The sequence below is a fragment of the Cavia porcellus genome, unplaced genomic scaffold, assembly GCF_034190915.1.
Source record: "Cavia porcellus strain 051 isolate PalLab524CR breed Dunkin Hartley unplaced genomic scaffold, mCavPor4.1 scaffold_1, whole genome shotgun sequence".
Classification (NCBI taxonomy): domain Eukaryota; kingdom Metazoa; phylum Chordata; class Mammalia; order Rodentia; family Caviidae; genus Cavia; species Cavia porcellus.
The window spans coordinates 204,305,944-204,333,011 of NW_026947484.1; the positions used below are offsets into that span (position 1 = coordinate 204,305,944).

Below are 27,068 nucleotides of genomic sequence, written 5' to 3' on the forward strand. Positions count from 1 at the left end.
GCTCCAAGGCAAGGTTGCATGGTTGGGCTGCAGTTCATGGCAGCTATGAAACAGCAAAGGCACGAGCCAGCAAGCTCATTTTTATTTTTGAATTTAGTAATGAAATACTCTCTGTAGCATCATTTAGAACTTTTGTGTACAGTTAGTAAGATATTTAAAGTGTATCAATTTAAAGTGTAAGCCCTATTTTCAGAACAGGAATAGTGGCCAGATGACCATACAGTGAAAATCTGATCTGGCCTATCAATATCACAAGACTTGGAGGTTAGCTAGTTGATATGTGGTTTTAACACAGTTCTCTTGGATCCATGGGTTCCTCAATATACATCCTCTATATACCCTGCAGGAAATTAGGCCATAAACATGTCACTGAGGTACTTGATATCACTTGGAGCCGTCCATCATATTTTAGCTGTCTTTTACTAAGTAGTAAATAAGCTAGATTCTTTTGACACAGTAGTAGGTAGGTAGGAATGCATTTCATATTTTTGTATTATTTTATTTATCATAAGTATTTTTGTTTTGTTTTTAACAAGGTGGTATTTGAGTGAGTTATCTCATAACAGATATCAGCCAAATATGTTTATACCAGATATAAAAACATTTATCTATAACCAGTTATCTTTTATTATGTAAGTTTTAGGAGTCGGATAGGTTAAGATCACTATATCTTTATAGTTTGGAATTAATTGTGGCTAGAGGAATTTTTTCTATGGTCCTTTTGATGAAGAGTTTCATTCATTGAACACTAAGAGACATTAGACCCAGGGTGAGCTTTAAAATTGCAGCTCTTTTATAAAATTTTAGAGTTTCACCCATTCATTTTTCACAAGAAGAAATGCCTACTGCAATAGATCAGATATACTAGAAATGGACAATTGTCTACAGATTGAGCATGTCTCATTGTTAATTGGTATAATATTAGGCACAGTTAAGAAAAACATTAGTTACATTAATGAAAAATGGTACAAAGCTTAAGAAAACTGAATTGTTGTGATTTGGTTTTAGACTGGTAATCAAACCCTTTTATGGTTATAAGTTATAGATGTAGCTGCAGACTGCAAGCAGGGGCTAGCATAGTATTCGGAGCCCTCTTTTTATACTAATCTAGTTTTTAATTGAAAATTATTATTTATATGTAATTTTGGTTATTTTTATTGGATGATGGCAGAGCCTTTTAGCTCTTTCAAGTTTTTAATCACTTATGTCATCTGTCCAGATGTGTCACTATTTTGTGTGACTCGACTCTTTTAGAAGAATGGGGACATTTTTACTGACCCTTTTTCTGAGCACAGTGAACATTGGTTGGCTCTGATCTTTGTGGGGTTTAAAAACCTTCCCAAAATGAGATTACATAACTGACTGGAGTTGCAGGTCTTTTAGAAAGGCCTCACTATGTCTTGGGGCCTTGTGAACTGGAGAGGCCCAGGGTTAAACACTGAGTGTCCTTGTAGTCCAGTTACCTTTTATCTTGGTCTCTGAGCTTTAGTTGTTCAGCACTCAAGAAGTCAGTAATACAGTATTGAAGTAGAAGAGGTACTTGTAACTATCACAATTTTATGTGAATAACAAGCATTTTGAAACATAAAGTATGATCAAAGAACTGTTTCCTTTTTTGGAAGTAATGATTGTCTTTGAAGAAAATTTTCTGGAATGTTAGCAGAGAGAAGTTATAAAGTTGTGTACAAAAAATTTAAAAATAAGAGTAAATATAGAATCTTAGCTTGAGAATTATGATGAAATTTTTATACCAGAACCATAGTTCTGGTATAATACCTCAGTTAATGAATGCATCTGCTCATACAGAAGCAAGTAGCAGGAGAACATGGCAGACAGATAGCAGTAGCTACGGAGGCTCTCTGAGAGACCCAGCTTAGAATCCAGGAATGGTGTGGAGTGAGGAATCCTAACCAAGAGGAGATATACCCTGCTGACCCAAGAATGAACTGGGCTGAGAGAAACCAACTAGGAATGCAATCCTGGTGTTATAACAGGAACAGATAAAGCCTCAGCGTGGAAGCTGGAGCCCACGCCATTGGAAGTCGTGATTTGGGTTTCCTGCTGCCGCTGCTGCATCTGAATCAGCTTGGCAGGGAGAGAGACACGTGTAAGCTCTGAGAATGGGAATTGGTGAACAGAGTTGAGAGCTGGATGGGCGGGAGCTGTGCATCGACCTGCAGTGAGTGAGGGAAATAAGGACACTTCCACGGTCTAGGAGGCTACAACAGAGGACATTCTGGGACTGGGCAGACTTGTCGGAACAGGGCGCTGTAGTGACTTCAGTCACATATCCCCCCTCAAGTGGGATTGGTGAGCAGTGCCTAGCCTACATGACACTGCTGGCTGAGACCCAGTAGACTAGCACAACCCAGGTCCCAGCACCTGGAGGTGCACCCTAGTGGTGAAGCCTGGAGGGGAAGGCCTCGCATAGGCTGCCCGGTCTGTAACTCCCTGGTGCGCTCTGGTGGGCAGGAATACTTAGCTGGCGCAATTCAATCAGACTGTGGCTGACAGGGAAGAAGCTGGGCCTCCTATATACACTTGCATATATAAGGAACAAAGAATATGGGAAGAGGGAGCAACAAGAAAGGCTCCTTGGCCCCCAATACTGAGAAACAGGCAACAGCAGACACAGCACCAATAGACATAAAGCGCTATTTCCAGAGCCTCATAGATGAGTTCAGGAATGAAGTTATTAATGACCTGAAGCAAGACATAAGCAGAATAGTTAGAGAAATGCTAAGCACCACCCAAGAAAAAGCAAATGGTGGAATGGAAGAACAGAAAAAGAGGGGAGAATTGTTTGATGGAGAAAATAGAGAAAACATAGAATACATGAAGCAGGTTCAAAGAGAATACCAAAAAACTAAAAACTCTATTGAAACCTGGCATAAGAGCTTGAAAGAAACTAAGGGTAGATTATCTGACCTGGAGGACAGATTTGTAAGGTGGGAGCATGAAATGAAAAGCTTCTTAAAAATAAAAAGAAACAAACAGCAATAATACAAAGACTAGAAGATGATAAGAGGATCTATAATTTAAGAAGTAAGAACATAAAAGAAGAGGTAGGGACACAAACAAATGAATTACAAAAGCTACTTGCAGAAATAATCCAGGAGAATTTTCCTAATTTAGCAAAAGGTAAAGATACTCAGATGTATGAAGCATACAAGACCCCAGCCACCTACAACCCAAACAGAGATACACCCAGGCATATAATAATCAAAATACCAGAAATCCAATATAAGAACCGAATATTAAAAGCTGTCAGAGACAAGAAACAGATCACTTACAAGGGAACACCCATCAGAATTACAGCAGACTTCTTGGCACAAACCATCAAATCACAAAGAGCGTTGGGGGGAAACAATTCAAGCTTTGAAAGATAATAACCTCCAGCCAAGACTGAGATATCCTGCACAACTATCCCTGGAAATTGATGGAAAAACAAGGTGCTTTCAGGATAAAGAGGAACTAGAGGAATTTGCAACCATCAGTTCAACTCTACAGAGAATACTGTAGGATATTCTAAAAAAGGAAAATACAAAGAATCCAGAAATAGTGGCAGAGTGGCCACAATGAATGGAGCAGAAAACAAAATGAAGACGACAAACTGACAACTAATGACAAAAAAAGAACTCAACAGAAATGAGGCAGAGAAGATTGGATGATAGGAACAGTAATTTTGGAGAAAACGACATCATAATAGGTAGTGCTGATTTGGTTTTTTTCTTTTTTTTAAATGTTATTTAAAAGGAAAAAGAGAAAAAACAAAACAAAACAAAGCAGTGTAAGGGTACAAGTAATACAGAACTACAAAAAACAAAAAACAGTAAGAAATCACCGGTTAATAGATTACATATTATCATCTTAGAGAGAGTTGCCCAAATCACAGTATCAAAGCATACAAAGTGGACACTCAAACAGTGAGACTGCAAAGAGTTGTGTTCAATGATCCAACCAAAAACATTAATATGGTCAGCTATTTAACACCCCTAAACACTCTTGCTGTTCTATCATTTAGAACTCTTTTTTTCCCTCTCTTTTTTACAACAAAATTTACACATTTTGGGTTTTATTACTCCTTAGTTCTTATTACATTGGGGGGGGGAATAAAGTCAAACATGGCAAAACAAAGCTGTCAGTCAAACCAAGGATAGACATAGCACATGATGTAAAACAGAGTACAAGGTTATCAACAATGGTTATCAACAATGTCTCTTGTTTCCTTAAAAAGAATTGTCTATCTCATTATATATTATAAAGTTGAACAAAACGGTAGAGAACAAGACCAATAAAACTTAAGCATTGTAAACATTACAGGACTTCCAAAGGAGACAATAGTCAAACCAGAATGGGCATCTTAGTGAATCTTATTGCCTTCAAAATAGTTGCCTATACCCTCAAACTTGATACTATCATACAGAATGGAACAGAGTCTAATCAGTCAAAACAAGATAGTGGGAGTATTACAGGACTTCAAAACAAGTTAATAGGAAATCAAAAAAGTTACTATTATATACCCTGCTAATTTTTTTTAATTTTTACCCTTAATTAAAAAACATTAAAAATAACTAAATAATTTTTTTAATGAATAAGGCAGAGATTGAGATAAAACAGGACATAACAATATAACAATACGGGTCAAAGCATGACTGTTTCAGCAACCTAGTGCTTCACCACCAAATAACCCGACCTAATAGTAGCTACCATAGTGTCTGTTTTTACTTGCAGTATTTGAATAAAACTTCATATACTATAGCTTCAGGTATTTCCATATCAAGAAGCCCAGAATAAAGCCTTTCCAATTAATAAGTGAAAACTTTATAAGGCTTCAAGGCCACATAATGGGGAATCATGATTACCACAAATTTTTATATATTTGAATCATTACTTACATTAGGGAAACTATTCGGTATTCATACATACGAGATTGATTTATTTCACTTATGAGTATTGTCTCAAGCTGCGCCCATTTGTTGATAAATATCTCAATGTGATCCTTCTTTATAGCTGAATAATACTCCATTGTATAGAAATACCACAACTTTTTTATCCATTCCTCAGTTGATGGACACTTGGGTTGTTTCCAAGGTCTGGCGATTACAAATTGTGCTGCTATAAACATAGATGCACATATATAACTGTGGTATGATGCTTTCAGTTCTTCTGGGAATATGCCTAGAAATGGAATAGCTGGAATAAATGGGACGTCCAATCCCAGCTTTTTGAGAAATCTCCAGACTGACCTCCACAAAGGCTGCACCAGTCTACACTCCCACCAACAGTTTAGGAGAGTTCCTTTTTCCCCAGAGCCTTTCCAGCATTTGTTGTTGTTGGTTTTCTTGATCCTGGCCATTCTTTCAGGAGTGAGATGGTATCTCAGTGTGGTTTTAATTTGCATTTCTCTAATGACTAATGATGATGAACATTTTTCATGTATTTATTTGCCATTTGCATTTCTTCATCTGAGAAGTGCATATTCATCTCAGATGCCCATTTTTGGATTGGGTCTTTGAATTTTGGGGGTCTGAGTTTTTTTTAATTCTTTATATGTTTTAGACAAGAGTCCCTTGTCTGAGAGAGAGTTCACTAAAATCTTTTCCCAGTTTGTGGGTTTTCTTTTTACCATGGTGGAGATTTGTTTTGACATGCAGAAACTTTTTAATAAGAAGTGGTCCCAGTTATTGATTCTGGGAAGTATTTCCTGTGTGGTTTGAGTCCTGTTCATGAATTCTTTACCTACTCCTATGTCTCCAAGGTTTCTACCCAATTTGTCTTCCAATAGATTTAGTGTTTTTGTTCTAATATTCAGATCTTTGACCCATTTCGATTTTAATTTAGTACATGGTGATAGACATGGGTCTAGCTTTAGTTTTCGGCAAATGGAGAGCCAGTTTTCCCAGCATCATTTATTAAAGAGACTGTCATTCTTCCAGTGAACCTGCTTGGCTCCTTTATCAAAGATAAGGTGGTTGAGTGTGTTTGTAGTTGTGGTTGTATCTTCTAATCTATTCCATTGATCTTCAGCTCTGTTTTGATTCCAATACCATGTTGATTTTACTACTGTTGCTTTGTAGTATAACTTCAAGTCAGGGATTGTGATGCCTCCTGCTTTGTCTTTGCTGCTTAGAATTGCCTTTGCGATTCTAGGTCTCTTCTGGTTCCAGATGAAATTTAGGAGTGATTTCTCTAGATCTATAAGGTATATTGATGGTATTTTTATTGGGATTGCATTGAATCTGTATAACAGTTTTGGGAGAATGGCCATTTTCACAATGCTTGTTCTTCCTATCCATGAGCAAGGGATGTCTTTCCATTTTCTGAGATCATCTTCAATTTCTTTTTTCAGTGTATTATAATTTTCACTGTATAAATCTTTCACTTCTTCTGTAAGAGTAATTCCTAAATATTTCTTTCTTTTGCTTGCTAATGTGAGGAGTGTAGTTTCTCTTATTTCCCTCTCTGTGATTTTGTTGTTCATGTATAAGAATGCTATTGATTTCTGAGTATTGATTTTGTATCCAGCCACATTACTGAATTCATTTATTGTATCTAACAGTCTTTCAATGGAGATTAGGGGGTCTTCTATGTAGAGTATCATGTCATCTGCAAACAATGATAATTTAACTTCTTTTCCTATCTTTACCCCTTTTATTTCTCTCTCTTGCCTAATTGCTCTGGCTAGTACTTCCAGTACTATATTAAATAGGAGTGGTGATAAAGGAATCCTTGTCTTGTGCCTGATTTTAAAGTAAAGGCTTTCAATTTTTGGCCATTTAGTATGATGCTGGCTGTTGGTTTGTCATAAATAGCCTTTATTATATTGAGGTAAAGACCATCTATTCCAATTTTCTGTAAAGTTCTTATCATGAATAAATGTTGGACCTTATCGAAGGCTTTATCTGCATCTATAGAAATGATCATGTGATTCTTACCTTTGGCTCTATTGATATGGTGGATTTATTTGTTTATTTACGTATGTTGAATCATCCCTGTATGCCTGGGATGAATCCAACTTGGTCATGGTGTATAATCTTCTTGATGATTTGCTGCATCCTATTTGCCAATATTTTATTGAGGATTTTTTCCATCTGTGTTCATTAGGTAGATCGGTCTATAGTTCTCTTTTTTAGTTGGGTCTTTCTCAGGTTTTGGTACTAGAGTAATACTTGCTTCCAGGAATGACTTAGGAAGGATTGCTTCCCTTTCAGTTTCATTAAATAGTTTGAGGAGTGTCGGCATTGGGTCTTCTTTGTATTTCTTGTACAATTCTGCAGTGAATTCGTCTGGCCCTGGGCTCTTCTTTGTAGGTAAGGACTTAATTACATTTTCAATTTCATTAACAGAGATTGGGTTATTCCACAGTTTTACATCCTCCTGATCTAGCTTTGGCACTGCATATGTTTCTAAGAATCTGTCTATTTCTTCTGTGTTATCAAAGTTTTGAGAGTAGAGGTTTTTGAAATAGGTGTTGATGATCTTCTGTATTTCTATTGGGTCCGTAGTGATTTCACCTTTTTCATTTCTTATTGCATGAATTTGAGCTTTTTCTTCCCTTTTCTAAATAAGGTTGGCTAGGGGCTTATCAATTTTATTTATTCTTTCAAAGAACCAACTCTTTGATTCGTTGATTCTTTGGATTGTTTTCTTAGTCTCTATTGCATTGATTTCTGCTCTGATTTTTATAATTTCCTCTCTTCTTTTGGCTTTGGGCTTGACTTGCTCTTCTTTCCCTAGCTGTTTGAGGTGTAGCATCAAGTTATTTATTTGTATTCGTTCTGTTTTCCTGATTTGGGAACTCAGTGCAATAAAATTTCCTCTGAGGACGGCTTTCATTGCATCCCACAGATTCCGGTAAGTTGTATCTGCATTTTTATTTTCTTTTAGGTATTGTTTAATTTCTTCTTTAATTTTTTCTGTGACCCACTGATTACTCAAGAGTGTGTTATTCAGTTTCCATGTGTTTGCGAGATTTTTGCAGTATCTTTTATCATTAATTTCTAATTTCAGAGCGCTATGATCTGATAACATGCAAGGGATGATTTCAACTCTTTTGCATTTGCTTAACTATGTTCTGTGAGCTAATATATGGTTTATTTTAGAGAATGATCCATGTACTGCTGAGAAGAATGTGTATTCTGATGTTGTTGGGTGGAACATTCTGTATATGTCTATCAAATCCATTTGTTCGCAGGTGTGATTCAGTTCTGTTATTTCTTTGCTCATTTTCTGTCTGGTCGATCTGTCCCTTGGTGTCAATGGTGTATTGAGGTCCCCTGTTACAATTGTGTTACTGATAATTTGAGTTTTCATTTCTGTTAATAGTTGTTTTATATAACTGGGTGCTCTGGAGTTTGGTGCGTATATATTTAAGATAGTTATCTCTTCCTCTTGGAGTTTCCCCCTTACGAGTATGTAGTGACCTTCTTTGTCCTTTATGGTCATTGTTGGTTTAAAATTCATGTTGTCTGCAAACAGAATGGCTACTCCTGCCTTTTTTTTTTCTTTTTTCTTTTTTTTTTTTTTTTTTTTTTTTTTTTGGATTCCTGCTGCATGAAGTATTGTTTTCCATCCTTTGACTTTCAGTCTGTGAGTATCCTTCTGGGTTAGATGGGTTTCCTGTAAACAGCATATGGTTGGATTTTGTTTCTTGATCCATCCTGCTAGTCTGTTTCTTTTGATTGTTGCATTGAAACCATTTACATTAACGGTTATTACTGTTAAATGCTGGTTTACTGTTGACATGTTATCTCTCTGCTGTTGCATCTTTATCTTTCTGTTCTGTTTAATTATCTGCTTTGCTTAGTGGTTTATTCCTTTGTGTATCTAAACTGTCTTTCAATATTTTTTGCAGGGTTGGTTTGGTGTTCATGAAGTTCTTCAGCTGTTCTTTGTCAGGGAAGTATCATATTTCCCCATCAATTTTGAATGATAGTTTTGCAGGATACATCAGTCTAGGTTGGAAATCATTTTGCTTTAGGATCTGGAATACTTCACTCCATGCTCTTCTTGACTTTATTGTTTTGCTGAGAAGTCTGCTGTGATTCTGATAGATTTTCCTTTATAAGTGATCTGTTTTTTCTCTCTGACAGCTTTTAATAATCTATTCTTGTGTTGGATTTCTGGGATGGTGATTATTATATGTCTGGGTGTAGTTTTATTTTGGTTATGACTATTTGGAGTTCTGTGTGCTTCACTGATCCTGATGTCAGTTTCTGATCTCGTGCTTGGGAAATTTTCAGCTATTACTTCTCTAAATATCCTCTTGACATCCTTTATGTTGTCTTCTTCTTTTTCATTAATCCCTATCATTCTTATGTTATTTTTCTTTGCATTGTCTTGCAGTTGTTGAATTGTTGTTTCCTGTTTCCTTGTTATTTTTAAAAGATCTTTCCTTTCCTGTTCACTAGCTGAAATCCTGTCTTCAAGGTCTGAAATTCTATCTTCACTTTCATTAAGGTGGTTTTTACAACTTTCAGTGGAGATTTTTATTTCCTGTATATCTCTGTGCATCTGCATTATGTGTTCTGTTTGTTTCTTATATTGCTCGTCTAGGGATTCTATCTTTTTGTTTAGTCCTCCATTTTTTTATCTGTGTTTTCTTTAGATATATTCAGAATCTCTTTCATTTCTTTTACCATTTCATCTTTTACCTGGGAGATTATTTCGAGTTTGAATTTCTTTAAAGCTTCCTGGAGTTGCTTGTTAATTTCAGTAGCTATTGTGTCCGATATTTGAGGTGAATGGCATATATTTTCTTCTATATTCATTGCTCCTAGGGTTTCTTGAGATGGGCTGGAGGTTTGAGGTTGTAATTTGGTCTTTCGTTTTGTCATTTTCCTATATTTCTGTGTTTCAAGTGTTATTTGAAAGCTGCCTCAGGATCTGTTGGAAATCCCCTTCTATGTTTGCAGCTCCTGAGATTCTGGCACCCCGTTACCCCAAGCCTCTGGGCCTGCAGAACCAATGGCCCTCCTCTGCCCATTCAGAATTCTGCAGTTCCAGATAAGCTGGGCCTCAGGGACACTGTGTGCCCACCTGCCCTTTGGAAGCTCCACAGCCCTCCAACCGCAGCTGGGATGCAGAGGCGGATGTAGCCACCTCAAACCTGCCTCTCCACTTCACTGCACCCGGAAGCCTGGAGGGTCCCAAACAGTCTGGGCTTTGGGCACAGTGCGCTGAGCACTCACCACTGGCCACGGTGCCTCTGGAACCTGCGATCCTCCCCTGCTTGCCGAGACATCCACAGTCCTCCAGACACACGGGGAGGCTGATGCAGGCCGGTAGTGCTGATTTGGTATCATCTTGTTTTGAAGTCCCATCAAGCTTTTGTTCTTCTGTCTCCATAGGTCTTAACATGTTGTATCTTATTGGATTTTATTATATGTGATAGTATAAACAAAAACTTTTATAAACAAGGAGATTATACAGAAACCATAGTTCATTATCTGTTAGTCGATTCTAAATATCCTGTAATACTGTCATTCTCTTGAATGGTTTTACATTGTTTTGATATATTTGATGCTACGGTATATGAAGTTATACTCAAAGATTTCAAGGAAAGAGACAATATGGTAACTACTTTTATGTTGGGATTATCTTGTGGTGAAACACTATTTTGCTTAAATAGTTATGTTTCGATCTGCACTGTTTTGTTGTTATGCCCTCTTTTATCTCAATCTCCATTTTATTATTTACTTTTTATTTTTATCCTTTTAATTAAGGGAAAAAATAAATTTAAAAATAGCAGGATATATTATAGTAACCCATTTTGATTTTCTATTAACTTGATTTGAAGCCCTGTATTGCTCTCACCATCTTGTTTTGACTGATGTTCCTCTATTCTGTTTTGCTTGATAGTACCAGGTTTGAAAGTTTAGGCAACAGCTGTGAACATAGTGGAATTTATTATGACGCCCATACTGGTTGACTATTATCTACTTTTGAAGACCTGTAATATCTCCAATGTTTTGGTTTTGTTGGTTTCATTCTTTACTCTTTTGTTCAATTTTATTATAACTGATGATATAGGCAATTCTATTTGCGATAGCGGGAGGTATTATGGTAACCATTGTTGATCACCTTGTATTATGTTTTTACATTATCTATTATGTCCACCCTTTTGATTTAACCGACTGTGTTCTGTTAAGTCATGTTTGGTTTTACTCTCTTCCAAAAAAAGTGATAAGAACTGTGGGAGCAATAAAACCCAAAATGTGTAATAGTCATTGTACAAAAGAGAAGAAAAGAAATTGCTCTAAGTGGTATAACTGCATGTATATTTAAGGGTATAAGATAGACTATGATATTACTGAGTTTTGTTGGATCATTGAACAGAACTGTTTGGAGTCTCACTGTTTGAATGTCCACTTTATATGCTTTAATTTTGTAACTTGAACAAATATTTCTAAGATGACACTATGTAATCCATTAACTAGTGATTTCCTACTCTTTATTTTTTTCTGAAATTCTGTATAATTTGTACCCTTTTTCTGCTTTTTTTCCCTTTTTCTCCTTAAATAAAATTTTAAAAAAAGAAGCAAGTAGCAAAATGTGTCTTCTGTTCATGAGTTCCACATTGAACAGGACACACCACTGTGACCATCAGCCTTACATGAACATGGACAAGGCCATCTTCCCCAGAATCATGGATCAAATGAAATTCATTAACTGATGAGGTACCACTGTATTAGGATTTGATATTATTTTTGAAATATATTTAAATTTACTCAAAAATGTTTTTATGGAAAACAAAAGGGTAGATATATCATAATTGATATTCCTTAAATAACATGGATGAAATAGGATTAGTAAAAATCAGTTGCTGTATATTAAGAAATATGCATATACATTTTCACACTATGCCCATTTATTTGTAGAGTCAATTCTTACGTACGTGTTGTTACACATTCTTTTTTCAGTGTGCTAGGAGAGCTCCCATCATTTTCCCTTTACTTGTGTGACTTTTATTGATATCCAGTGGGCCAGCTCAGCCAGATGCAGTGCTACATGAGTATAAACTAGTATTCCTTAGTGAACCTTGCTCACAATTTCTGACGCAGACACTTTCTACTCTCTACCTTCCTTGGAATATGAGGCATGAAAGGAGATGAGCCTGCTGTGTCGTAAACATCCTAATATCCTTTTATCACAGCTTCCTTTACTCTTCTCAAGTATATGCTGGAATTCCCAGAAAGTAGAAATAGGCTGTTAGTGGAATTTGAAATTAAGTTTGCTGATCTGAAGTTCACGACTTTAATTTTTTTTATTTTAAAAAAGATAAAACCAAGAAAAATAAAACAATACAACCAATCAAAACAAGCCAGTGTAGATGACACAGGACTTCAAAATATTATAAAATCTACAATAGTTACCATAATGCTTTTTGTTGTCTTCAAAATAGCTGCAGATACGTTGAGACATAGTACAAATCAAACACGACAGAATAGAATAGGAACAATAAAAACAAAACAATGAATGCAATAAAGGACTTCATAACAAGACACTAATAAGTTCAAAATGGCTACCATTATATATTTTGCTCTTTGAAAAGCTGCCTGTGCCATCAGACATAACAAAATCAAATAAAACGAAACAGAATAAAACCCAACCCAGGACTTCAAGACAAGACAATAGGGAATCAACAATTGCTACCACCTTCAGAAGGAGATCTTCCCTAGATGCCACACTGTGTACTGCAGTGCTCTGAACAGATGATCAGACCACTGACCCTATACCTGCAAGGTCAGTGAACACCAAACACCACAAGCTAGTTAATATGTGGAGAGCATTTCAACTCCATAGCTAACATCACAGCCTGTGTTTCTCTGGATCAGCCAGTCACTTGTGGAGGTTGGGGGGTGGGGATACTCCATGTTTGCCAGCACGTGTGACAGAAGGGGGTCTGGCTGTCCTCCTGCCGGCAGCGGCCCACACATGGCACTGGTTCACAGGGAGGGTTGCTCCCTGGTGAGGTCTTGTTCTCTTCTATTTTTTTTTATTTTAAAAAGAAAAGAGAATAAAAATATAATACAGAATGTCAAAACAAGATAATAGGAGATTAACAATGGTTAATATACAGCATGTAGTTATCATCAAAGTAGTTGCTCAGATTACAAGAAATAGGCATCAAAAATTGATCAAAGTAAGCACAAACTATTCTTTATATAATATGGACGTGAAAGGGGTAGAAATTGCTCAAATGGGAAGTTCATTCTTCATGGCAGGGCATTAGGAAAAGATTTCAATTAGCAATAACCACGCCTCTGGTAAATTTCATTGGCTACGATCCGACCACTGCAAGTCTTTTTTTTTTTTAAGAGAAAAGACACAGAAAAGAAAAACAAAGAGCGAGAGAAACAAACCCAAAACAATAACAGCATATGTGTTCAAAACAAGATGATAGCGATTAAACAATGGTTGTAACGTCGCATATTGTTACCTTCAAAACGGTGTCCCTGCACATGTCTTTTGACTGCAAGGCCAGAAATTACAGACAGCCAAGGGGCTGAGCTGGGATGCCTCTAATGCGGCTGCACTGCCCTCTGCTGCCCCAGAAAAGAAGTGCATGTGCGGCGTGGCTCTTGCTGGAACTTTCCTCCAGGAAAACAGAAACTCCCAATATGCTCACTTCAAAAGCCAGAGACCTTCCATTGATTACTCAGTATTGAGCTTCATTGAACTCTGGGGACGGTGGCTTTTTCAAGAACTATCAAGCCTGCATATGTGATGATACCGGAACTTATGTGTCATAGCCTTTTCCTTGGGCTTAAGATGTGACACGTCATCATTTCAGAATGATAGGTATTTGGGTTATTTCTCATTAGTTTCAGTGCTACCGTGCAATAATAGTTTTCAGTTTTCTGTGGGTAAGCAGTCTGCATTTCTCCTCTGATGTATGTCTTTACCTTTGAAATCAATATTTAAAAATATTCTTTGTGGAAACTGGAACTATTCTTTTTCCTCTTCCATTTTGTGCTTTAGTTGCCAATATATTTAGTTACCTGCTGTTAAATCTTTTATTTATACTCATAATTTGCAAGTTCTTTCATATAATCTCATTTAATCAGGATGACCCTCTGTGAGCTAAACTAAATAGCTTCCACTTTATAGGCAGAAAATCAAGGCCAAAGTCTTGACCAATCATACATCAGTGTCAGACGTGAGAATTGTGTGAGCTTTGGAATAAGAATAAGACTGAATGCTTGAAACCTGATGTCTGTCATGCCAGACAATCATGCATTGTTAATTTACTCCTCCTGTTATGCGATAAAATAAATATTATTATCATTGTAATATTTTAGATGTGGAACTAGGGTGTCTCAGAAAGTTAAGAGTATTTATTAGTTAGCATGGAAGTGAGAGCTGGGTTTCCATCTGACTCCGGAGCTCCTGATGTGAAGACAACTTCTCATGTGTGGAAATAAGATACAATTCCTGATATTAAACAATTTAGTGCTTTTATTCATGACATTAAATTCATTCACATTGTTGTGTAACCATCATTATCATCTGTCTCCAAAACAGTTTGATCTTTCCAAATTGAAGTTCTATGCACGTTTAATAATAACAACACTTTGCCCCTCCAAACAACACCTGGAAAGTACTAGCTTCTATTACAGTATTTGACATTTCTTGATGCCTCACACAAGTGGAGTCATGTAGTGTTTGTCCTTCCGCAGCTGGATTATTTCACCTTGTGTCTTTGGTACCTATTTGCTAGGCAGCACATTGTCAGGAAGCTGTAACTCTTAAGGCTGAATGGTATTCCATTGTGTGTAGATGTTGTATTTTATTTACCCGTTCATTCAGTGATGGGCATTTGGGATATTTCCACCTTGTGGCTATTGTAAATAGTATTTTTATAAACACTGGTGTGCTAATATTTATTTGAATCCCTACTTTCAATGTTTTTGGATATAAACCCAAACTGAAATAGCTGAATCATGCAGCAATTTTGTGTTTAAATTTTAAAACACAGAATCATAACATTATTTCTTATTTTTAGTTTTCCAAGCAGTGTACAAGAGCTTTTAATTTTTCTACATCCCTATTTACTTATTACTTCCTATTTTATTGATAGCATTTAGTATTTTTACTTCATTGACAATAACAATTTTAATGAATATGAAGTGGCTCATTGTGAATTTGCCTCTAATCATTAGTAATGCTGAGTATCTTTTTATATGTTTCTTGGCTATACACATTTCTTTGGAGATTTGAGTTGTCATTCAGTTGTATGAATTATTTACATATTTTAGATTTTGGTTCCCTATATATGATTTGCAATATATTTCTTCCATGAGTTGCATTGTGTCTTTATTGATAATGGCCCTTGATTCATAGAAGTTTTTAATTTTGATATTATCCAATTTATCAATCTACAAAACTGTTCCAAAAATTAATGCCATTAATCTTCCCTTCCAGTATTCCTGCTATGAGTTTCATAATGTTAGCTCTTACATCATAGTGGCTACTCCATTTTCAGGCAATTTTTGTACACAGTTTCAAGTAAACATGAGGACTTCCTTTCCCATGTAGACATCCTGACTTCCTAATTTTATTTGTTGGAAATATCGTCCACTTTCAATGGTCAAAGCACCCTGTTCAAAATATTTTTACTTTGAAAGACAAGCATTTATATCTATGCTTTATATCATGGGTTGATGTTTCTGTCTTTAGACCAGAATCACATCATTTTGGTTACTGTACCTTGGTAATAAATTTTTAAAATGGAAGGTGTGACTTATAACTTTGTTTTCAAGAATTTTTTTTCTATTTGGCATCCATTAAGTTTACATACAAGTTTTGGGAAGGATCTTTCTCTTTCTGAAAAACATATTCTTGATATTCTGTTATAAATTATCTTAATCTTTAGATTGCTTTGGGTACTATTGTTATCTGAACATCTTAACTGCTAGTTCATGAGCATAGTATGTATTTCCATTTATAAATATCTTCTCTAATTTTGTTCAGAAATGTTTGATCCTTTTCACTGTATCAGACTTCAATATCATTAGATAACTTTATTCCTGAATGTTTTATAGCTTCAGATGCTATCGTAAACAGAATTATTAATTTTTTTCTGGATTGCACTGTTAGTACACAGAGTCATAACTGAATTATGGATTTTTTTCTTGTATCTTGTAACTAATTTATGCATTTAAAATTGTTCCAGCCTTTTAACTCCATGTCCCATGACCTCTCCACTTTTTAACAGTGGTCAACACGAAGCAGAAAAGCAGACCTTGGCTGAGACTGGCTGGGAAAGTAGGTGAGACCTGTGTGACTATAAAATCTTAGGACACACATGCACAACAGTTCCTAAAGCCCTGTGTGTGGACCTATCCTGAACACTTACGCACATTTTTTATGGTATTACCTGGATATGCCCCTCGCAAAGAAATATGAAAGAGGCCATTTGCCCCAAGTGCTCACTGTTGTGGTGGCTCTTCACAATAGTCCACACTGTGCTGTAGGGTGTATTTTTAAATTTTTCCCCACTTTCATTTGATCTAAACTCATTCTCCCTTTTTTGCCCTACCTTTAATAAATGTGAAACTTGGTTACCATTGGTTCCCAAGCCAATCACTGTTATTCATTTTAAGGGACACCAAAAAGACAGCATTAGTCTTCATGGGAGAAAAAGGCAGCATAATGGCTCCTACCTTTAATCCCAGCACTCAAGAAGCTGAGGCAGGAGGATCATTGCAAATTCGAGACCAACCTGGGCTACAAAGTGAGCTCAAGCCCAGCCTGAACTGCATAGCAAGACCCTGTCAAAAGACCAAAAAAAAAAAAGAAAAAAAAAAAAAAGAAAGAACATCAAGAATTAGAGCCTCTCAGGACCTTAGTTTTATTTCCCAGTTCCTTAGGAACCATTAAAGTCAGTCTAGGAAACAAATTGGTTATTCCTCAAAGGATACAGTGGAAAATCATAAAAATTATAAATGAGAAATTTTTATTCTAATTTTCACAGGAATAGGACTAGTGATGATCATTGAAAAGCTTGCCCACTGGCCCTGGCAATCTCAGCCCAGCCACTTTGCTAAAAATCTGTGTAGAGAAGAGGAACATATCCTGAGGAGGATTACCAATCACTAAGCGAGCACCACCTAAACCATCTAAGGAAAAAGAGCACCTAAAAAACAGTCTACTCTTGTGAATCTCTGGAAGACATAAGGTTTTTTTCAAAAATTGAGACTTTAGATCTGAAGATAAGTAGCATCCCTGTAAATGGAAACTGGTAACCAGCTAATATTCCTCTTTGACTCAATGGGAAGAGTGGAAATCTGACCTGTTTCTTCTCATATTTGGGCTCTGCATTTCGGCTACAAACTAATAGTACCGTGACACTCCTGACCAATGTACCAAGCTTTCTCCCACTGAACAGACAGCTCAGCAGTTCTTCACATGTAATTACTTCTTCTTTCGTTGCCCTCGGACAGATTTTACTCAGCCTATCCAGTGACCCACAACATCCTAAGCTAGGTAGAGAAGACATAATCTCCAGTAGGTAGGACCTATATCCCTTGTCATCTCAAACTGGATATAAGAAGGAGACCCCATGCCCTCACGAGCCCATAAGGAAGTATGAGGTCTTTTGTCTCTCAGCAGGAAATGAGGCAGGAGTTTAGGGCACAGCAAAGTAGCCGGACAAGTGGCAGGACCTGTCAGTCGTGGAGATCCAGGACATGTGCTGCACAGCTTCACCAGCTGCCCATCAGAGAACCCTATCTTCAGTTTTTTGGCAGAAGATCAAGCAGATTATTCGGGTAATAACTCAGATCTGACATCGGAAGAGCAGTATGAGAAATGGCAGCCACTGCCTCCCTGCCATTGCCTCCTTTCTTTCTCCGTGGCCTGCTCTACATGCAAAGCGCGTTTGGTTTGCTACTTTAATTGGCTCTTGCTCTGAGCTGCAATATCTTACTAATACCACTCAGCCACAGATAAAAATAAGCTTAAATCATTGTTAGGAAAACAAATGCACCTCGAGACCATAATATTAAATGAAATAAATAAGATTCAGATGCTTAAATAACAAATGATTTATCTTATATGGTAACCCAAAATATGAATAAGTAGGAAAATAAAAGTTGGTAAGTACAAAGTAGAAAATAGATGTTTTGCAAAATGGAAGAGAATCAAAAGATGGAAGGTGATAAGAAGGAAAGGAAAGCAAGAGGTCAAGAAATGAATTAAGATGTGTTAGGTACATGTACCCACTCTCTTCAGGGAATATAATCATTCTGTACTGCAAACACACAGTAATGAAGACTAAAACTTAGCAAAAATTAATTGTGAAATATATTATTACAAAAATGAAAACTTGAGAGACATACTTTAAAAACAAAGAAAAGCAAATGTCATTAGGAATCTAAGTGTTTCTTTTTGTATGATGATGCCTCGTGGATATCTAGTAGATTTTTCTCATGTGATTTCGCTTCTTTCTACATTTTCATTGTGATGTGTATTTTTTATTGTGTCATGTACTCTAATGTGGTCTGTTGGAAAGATAAATTAATAATTGAGTTCTGGGTTACTGCTGTTAGTTTCCTAGGGATGCCTGGAAAATGTTATCTAGTGAATATCAAAAGCCTAACAGCACTAGACTGTCAACCAAAGGTCTATTGATATTTGCAGTGTTGATATCTACATGAAGGGACATTGTCACATCTCCTAATCATCATAACCTTGGTTATGATGGCGTTGTAAAATCTCATTTAGGAACAGTCATACATGTGGTAATTGGGTGGGGATTGCTTTACTTGTAAGCTCCTGAAACCATCATAAGAGTCATTAGAGAAAGTGATTTTGTTCTTATTTCTAGGAAGCCTCCCTCACTTTTGCACTTTAGTTACTGTTGTTGGTGCGTACTGATATCTCACATAATCTATGAAAACTCCAATGTTAAGAAGGAACACAATGAAATTTTTATTATACAGGCACTTTACAAATACTCTCTAGCTGTGGTGGCTTCTCTAATGTTTATGATGAGAACAAGTCAGGCATTTAGAATTGTAAAATGCCAATCAGGCTGAACAGAACTCTGGGTTGATGCATTCTGGAGCCTTCTTTATTCACTTATATTTAAAATAATAAGGCTTTGAAAGGGACTATCTGAAATAATGACAGTTATGCATCAGACTCTTAGAGGAGGGTTTTGTGATCTAGGGAAAAATTCTTTGTCACAACTGAAAATTTAATCAAGGGAACAAAATTGCTTGATCAATTTTGCATGCCTATATCTGGTAATATGAGCAATGCTTTTGAAGATAACAATACGCAGTATAACAACAATTGCTAAATTCCTATCAGTCTGCCTTGAATCTATATTGCTATTGTTTTGGCATTTTTGTTTATGGTGGTGTTTGTTTTTTTTGTTTTTTCTGGTTATTTTCTCCTTAAAATAAAAAAAAAGAAGAATTTTAAAAACGGTTTCCAGTGGAGTAGCCAAACCTGCTTCTGATAATTTTGATGAAGATTTTAAGTGGATGGAAGAAAATATTTCCTCTTCTTTTGTAGACATAGCTCTTCCTATATTGATTGGTTCAGACAATGGAAGTATGGTATTGGCTATGCTGCCTAAATAAGGACATTACCTATGGGCTTAACTGTGTGTTCTCAACCCGTCACCCCACAGCTGTAGCAGCCACACAGACACAGAGTTTCATCCACCTTGTGCTTTAATTGTTTTGCCGACTCCCACAGCTCCCCAGCTGTATAGGTCCTGTATTCTGTGTACTGGTGGCCCTCCCTGTCCTCCTCCACTCCTCCATGTGCTGGAGTTTCCTTTACCTCTGCTTTTTGATGAATAGCTATCCTAGCAAGTAAAACCAGGGAATTTTCCTGGTGTTATTTTTCAGATATGAGGACTTACACTTTTGGAAACATTTTTGAAGGAGCAGTGTTTTTGTAGGGTTTTGTTTTGTTTTGTTTTGTTTTGTTTTGTTTTGTTTTGTTTTGTTTTTGTTCTGTTCTGTTCTGTTTTGTTTTTGTGACCTGAGCTTGCAGCAGCTGGCAAGGTTTTCCTCTGTCTGTTGCAGCTGGTCTGCTTGCCAGACCATGCCATTTGTCTCTTGATTTGTGCAGTAGAAGAGAGAGAAAAACAGCCAAGTCATCTGCCAAGCCATTTTACTGTGAGAGGGAGGAATTTTTCTATCCATTGCTTTTGAAGCTTGCAAGACATCCTCAGGCTCCAAACAGACTTTCCCAGTCTTTTAGGGCTTTCTGGCAAGAAGATGGCTACAGATAGCCATAAAGAGGCTGGGGTCACTTTTCTGCCATTCCCTGGCATTTTCCCTGGCATTTTGGGTGCTGTTTTCATAGCCACCACAGGACTATTTACTTCAATGTCCCAAAGTCATTTTGTTTGCCTCCCTGATTAAGAGGGTGGTTACAGGAAGTACCCCCCAAGAAGGAGGCCATTGTTTTGACACTGGAGCCCAGTGTGTTAGACAGGTGGGCTACTGGACTCTTCCAGGGGCTCACAGTCTGTATATGCATATAGAGTCAGAGCAGCCCAAGAGGGTGAGGACAATCACAGTGCACTAGCAGCTCAAAGATCATGAATTGGCTTTACAAGTAAGAGAGATAAATTTTAGCTGTTTGACAGTCTATCACCACAGTGACCAGCCACTTTTAAGAGACAAGCAACTAAATCTGGATCAAGAACTATTACCTGGGCAACTAACAAACTGAGTGTACTGACTGGGGGCATTAGTAATGTAGTGGGTTTAATCATGACAATTTTGTCTAAATATCAAGCACTTTGAAATATAAAGTATAGCAAAGGACTGTTATTTCTTATCAGTTATGGTTGTCGTAGTAGTTGAATCCTTGCAGAATGTTAACAGATAGAACTTATACAGTTTTATAAAGAAAGCCTGAGATCAAAAACCACATTTCATATTTAAATGTCCATCTTAGTACTGAGTAGAGTAGCACAGCATATATGTCCCACTAGGTTTTTGAAAAATTATTGCTTAACTGGTAATCTTATATTGATGACCATTTCCCTCCTGGATTTTTTTAGAAGGAACAATCTGTGCTCCACCAAATTAACAAGAGACATTTCCACACACTTTCCTCAACATCCATAAGCTTTTTACTCTTGTTCTTTTATCTCGTTAGTAGGACAAGACTATAGATCCTTTCATATCAAAAGTATGTCTTTTATATGTGGAGTCTTTCTATATGTCTCCTTTTTTATTTACTATAAACCTTTTACAAAAAACTTGGCTGCAGCCACTTGAATTTAAAATGTTCCTTTTTTCAGAGAGTAAACTTGGTTAACTGCCAACAAAATACTAAGTTTCCTTGAGTTAGTGCTTTTGTCTCACAATCAGAGAGCAGAGAGCAGGTGACCCCGTAACTGGTATATAAGAGTTTGTAGTGTACAACAGGAGATTTATGCATATAAGTCATTAAAATTAGTAATTTGATCAAAACCTTTTGGTCCGACAGAACTTCGGCCATTTACAAGAGCTGGCCTTGGGGCTCCCAGGGCCAGGGAGAATTTAGATCCTGTCTCACTTTTGCATTTTTTATAAAAATGTAAAGATGACCCCTTGTTTTGTTTAATCTCCAATCTTGGCAGGCACAGTTGGTTGTTCAGGAATTTTATTTAGGCTTTTGAGTCATTGTCTGTCTAGAGGAACTGGTCTGGGCAGCTTTTTGTAACTGGACTGAGTGATCAGGTTTCATTTTTATCTTGCAATCTTTTGTAAAGTCTTTCCCAAATCTTTTATGCCATTTAGGGGAGTCATTTTACTCTGGCTAGTACCCATATTGACTGGCTTCCTGTAGTACATATTGTGAGACTTTGAATGAAGTTACAACAGACAAAGAAAGCAGGGGAGCTTTCAGGGAGAGAGAGAGCACATACAGGCACCCAAGAGAGCTTAATTAAATTCGTAACTTAAAACTCCCTGGGGGAGGTGCTTTCATATGAAGCACAGAGGGAACAACATCCAACATCTATTACAAACACTCATTCAGGCATTCAGCAGGCATTCAGAGGTTAATACATTTCAGTCCCCAAACCCCAGGTGATACCTGGCTGAATTTAGAACAGAATCTGACTGTCTTTTCTAACACAGACTGCTAGCACAGGCCACTAGCATGGGCTTCTAGCACAGACTCCAAGGGTTAATCAAATCCTAGCTTGGCCCTGCAGAGAATGGAACTGACAGACAGAAACTGACAGGCTGACTGGGGGACATCCCCAGGGCAATCCCAGCTTACCCACTGAGACCTTGCTGTGTTCCCCATCCTCTTAGGGTCTGATGAGGTCATTGCTGCCTCACAGGGACTCCCACCCCTGGACAACAGAGGAGTCTCTGAGAAAAGAACCAGAGGGTACCCTTTCTCATCTACAGTCAAAGAGAAATCACCAGAGGTCAGCAGCCCTCCACCAGCGACCTAAATGGTCAGTATGGATTTACAAGGTTTAGGACTGTATCTGATGGAAGATACAGCACCAGGGGAACTTTGGAAGGTACCCGGCTTTATTATGCTGGTAGACTAAGGGAATCTCAGTTCCAAATCATCAGCCCTGAATCAGCTTTGGGTTTTGTTTCTGTAAGTTTGCAAGGAGGCAGTCTATAAAGAGGATAACATCATATCCTACAGTTGGTTACACATGTCTTCATTACTAGTTGCTAGGTGGAATTCACTCCTACAGAAACAACAACTCTATGAGGCTACTATCACACAGCACAGAGGAAGAATCCATCGTTGTCTGAGACTGGGCAGAGGTGTCCCTGAAGTGGTAGCTCTCTGGGACTTGGAAGCAAGAGACACATTTCTTCTTGGCTGAGCTACACTTATCTTGCAATCGGCACCTGGAGTATCAAGGCTCGTTAAGTTTGTAGATTTCTAACGAGGGGGACAGGCTGCGTCCTCCATTCTTATCTTTGAACAGTGTTAGAAATATGCTCAGTATTAGAAATAAAAGTTTTAAAATTTTCTCCATGTTAAAATAGCTTCTACAACAGAAGATGGAGCAAGCACTTCGAGTCCTGTTGGCAAGTGCTTATTTAGAAGAAACAAAAGGGTTACATCACCGGGACTGACTGACGCGGGGAAGCAGGACAGGCAGCAGTGCATTGTAAGAAGAAGGGTCTTCGTCTCTCTCACTGGTATTGTGACCAGTGGCACAGCCAGGTTCTTAGGCAGAATTAACAAGAGGAAGGTGGGGAACCGAGAGACAAGGAATCAAACAGGACAGCAGAGGAGATATGACTGCATTGTGGGGTAGTTGGGGATGAAGAGATTTGAGTTTATCCTTCTTTATGGCTGAGTAGTGCTCCATTTTATAAAAATACCTCATGGATGGATGGATGGATGGAGAGTTTTTATCCATTTTATCAATGGATAAAAAATACCATCTTTTTTATCCATTCCTTGGCTGGTGGGCATTTGGTTTGTTTCCAAGATTTAGCTATTACAAATCATGCTGCTATAAACATGGGTGCAGATGTGTTGCTGTGGTATGATGTTTTTAATTCTTCTGGGAAAACATCCAGAAAGGGAATAGCTGGATTAAATGGTACATCTAATTCTAGTTTTTTGAGGAATCATCACACTGATTTCCACCATGGTTGTAACAGTCTACACTTCCACCAAGACTTCAAAAGTGTTCCTTTTTCCCCACACCCCCTGCAGCATTGGCTATTGGTTGATTTCTTGATGATAACCATTCTTTCTGAGGTAAGATGGAATCTCAGTCTTGTTTTAACTTACATTTCTCAAATGACCAATGGTGTTGAACATTTTTATATAGCTATTTGCCATTTGTGTTTCTTCATCTGAGAAGTGTGTATTCATCTCAGATGCCCATTTTTTGATTGGATATTTAAATTTGGGGAGCTTGATTTTTTTTTCAATTCTGTATATGTTTTAGGTAGAATTCATTTGTCTGAGTTATTCTGTGACTTCTATGGTACATATAAGACATTCAGAATTGCAAAATTCAATCCAAGTCTACAATGCATTTTGAAGCTTCCCTTTCAAACTTATCATAATAATGTTTTGGGGGGAGATCATCCGCAAATAATGAGAAGTATCATTTATATTCCAGTAGATGATTCTCATGATGAAGTTGACAAATTCATGGTCACATCTCAAAATTTAACCAAACGAATAAAATTAAGAGCCTCAAAATCAGTTTTCAACAGAACAACTAAACCTACTTCTGATAATTCTGATAAAGATTTGAAGTGGTGCAAGAAAATATTCCCTCTTCAACTAACACATAAAGATTTCCTAAATTAGTGGATACAGATGATGAAATTATGGCTAGGTCAGAAATATCCAAGAAAGATTTTCTTTGGAATAGATATTGTGATTGGATGGTGTAAGAATGACATCAAGGTCAGAAAACATTCTTCCTCAAGCCTGAGAGAACTACATTTTTATATAGTATCAGAAGTTCTTATTGTGTCATCTTGACAATTTTTATACTAAAATGAAGAACTCAGATGTTGGGAAGGTTTTTGCAGTCCCCTTAACGCTGACTCTAAAATGGTAGTTAAATGTCTGTTAAACTGCTGGAATTTGGAAATGACCTGAAGTATATGATGATAAAAATATGTGCATGAATGTATGTTATTTGGTGATGGCAAACATGAGGATTTGGGCTCTCTCTCTTTTCTCTGGAAAACATGACAATACTAGGTTTTTGAAACAATTTACATAAATAGGCCATTCTTTCCCCCTCATCACTGAGAATAGATGACATGATTCTTCTGACATATAGGCTATCAGTGTTTCCATCTTTGGATTTATAAATATTGGATGCAATGATAATTTTCTTTTACTTGTACAGTCAAGTGATTTAATGTTGTAACAGGGCCGTATTTATGTATTTCGCTTGCCTTCTGTTTCTGCTCTGTGGAATGTTCTTCTTCGTATTCTCACTGTGCATATCAAATCATGGAGATAGTTAGATCTTCTCTGAGCTCAGGGGAAGGCAAGTACACAAAGACAGAAGACCGAAGTTCACTTCCAAAGTTCTGCTCTGCCACTGTCACCTCTCTCAGAAACTGGGTACCTGTGGTGCTGGCCGGGGTCAGGTTGTGATTGCTCAGCCATGTGGCACTCCCAGAGTACCACTACCCAGTCCTGGTGCGCTTCGTGGAAACCAGAACTCTGCCTTCACATCACCTTGGTGTTTTCTGTTTCACAGTAAAAGCACACTTCTAACTGCGCATTATATCATTTCTAAATTATAATTCGTTTCTTAACTTTCAGCTGTTTTAGGTCTTATTTTATTGTATAAAATGTGATTTGATTTAAAAGATACAAAATCTGATTTTGTATATTTTAAAATACAGATGGAGCAAACTTGTCATAGAGGCAATTCCATGTAGTATGAGAAAAAATGGATGTTTTGCTGCTTTTATGACCATACTGACAGGGTAGAAGACATTTAGAACAACAGTGAAAGGTAGATTCTTGCCAAATTTTCTCTAAAGGATTCCTAACTTTGTGAATTGAGAAGTTTCATAAAATTTTTCTTGAGAAAACATGAATACTATAAATGAAATACTGAAGTCATACTTTGTTTCCAGGGTGAAGTCAGAAATTTTTTTTTAAAAATCTTTCTAAAGTCTGCTTCCTGAATTATTCGTTTACTTATTGCAGAGAGAAAATCATGGTTCTCAAGATCTGCTGTGGCTTGTATCTAGATGTCCCCCATGAAGTCTCATGCTTTGGGGCTTTGGGGAGGCGGTGAGATCATAGGTGATGGGATCAGTGAAACAGTCCACTGATGGTTTAGCACAGTCCTGGGTGAAGGTGATGGGTTCCTTGAAGAGGGACCCCCCCCCCAACCCCTAGTAGGTGGCAGGAAGCCAAGAAGTGGGCTTACAGTGCAGATGAAATGAAAAGAGAAAGAACAAACAAGGCTTGTGGCTTTGTGCCTGCCGTGCCTTGGGCGGTTTCTCCTTTTCCACACCCCTCATCTGTGCCGCCCTGCCATGGAACCACCAATCTATGGACTGAAACCTCTGCAAACTATGAGCTGAAGCGAAGCAGTCCTCCTTTAACTTGTGGGTGTCAGGTGTTTTGTCCCAACAAGGAGAAAAGTAACTAAGGAAAAATGCCACTGCTTTGGAACACACTTCCCGGGAGAAGAATGTCTCCTTTTGCAATTGTGGGTTCCATTCTTCGCTTCATTGTCTCCTTCAGTCTTGGGCACCCACCCACTGTTTCATAGCTACGTATTCATTCTGGTTTGCAATTTTTTTTTCCTTTTAGCTCAGTTGTTCCAGATCTAGAAATGACAGCTGACAGCTTTATCTAATACCCTGCTCCTGTTGTTGGGGGCAATTTGACTCAGTTCTTCATATAGATTCAGCTGAATTTGAAATGTAGCCTCCAGTCCTTACAGCTAGAGGTGTTGTAGATTCAGTTTTGTTGGAATGGGAAGGTGATCAAGGAAATTTCCTCTGACACATCCAGAACAGTTGTTTGCTTATGCTTTTGTTTTTGTTTTTGTTTTTGTTTTTGTTTATGTTTTGAGATGGCAGGATCTTGCTCTGTACTTCTGACTGCCCTGGAACTCATTAGTGTCCTGAAACTGTCAGAGACCCCTTGACTCATCCTTCTAGGAATTATATGTTTCATCCACTATGCTAGGCTTCAACAGTGCTTATGAAAACAGTTCTTTCTGTTGGTGAGAAGATAAATGATATTACCTGTGTGGCATAGCTACTGACCATAAGGCCAACTATTTTCTCTTTCTAAAATAGAAAATTTTCCCCTAAATCAACTCCTTCAGATGACTGTGTGTTGTGCCTTGCTTTGCATCACCTGCTGATTTATGATTACCCAGGTTTTCTTCTGGGTTCCTTTAGCCACCATATTAAACAGGAGCAGGTGACTTAATACCATCATCGGAGGTCACATGAAGGACAGAGGCAGAGTTTCCAACCCAGGCTCCTGTCAGCCCCTCCTCCCAGTGCCACCTCTGCATGGTGTATCTAACTTGTCATCCTGGCCTTTATGTTTCCAGGAACAATGCTGATGAGTTCTTATTATGCAGTTCACATTAGCTT

At 37.5% G+C, this 27,068-nt stretch overlaps 1 pseudogene; it reads left to right on the plus strand.

The window, feature by feature from the left end:
- The first annotated feature begins 18,492 nt into the window (after nucleotides 1-18,492).
- On the plus strand, nucleotides 18,493-24,368 carry LOC111757084 (transmembrane protein 87B-like; annotated as a pseudogene).
- The last annotated feature ends 2,700 nt before the right edge of the window (nucleotides 24,369-27,068 follow it).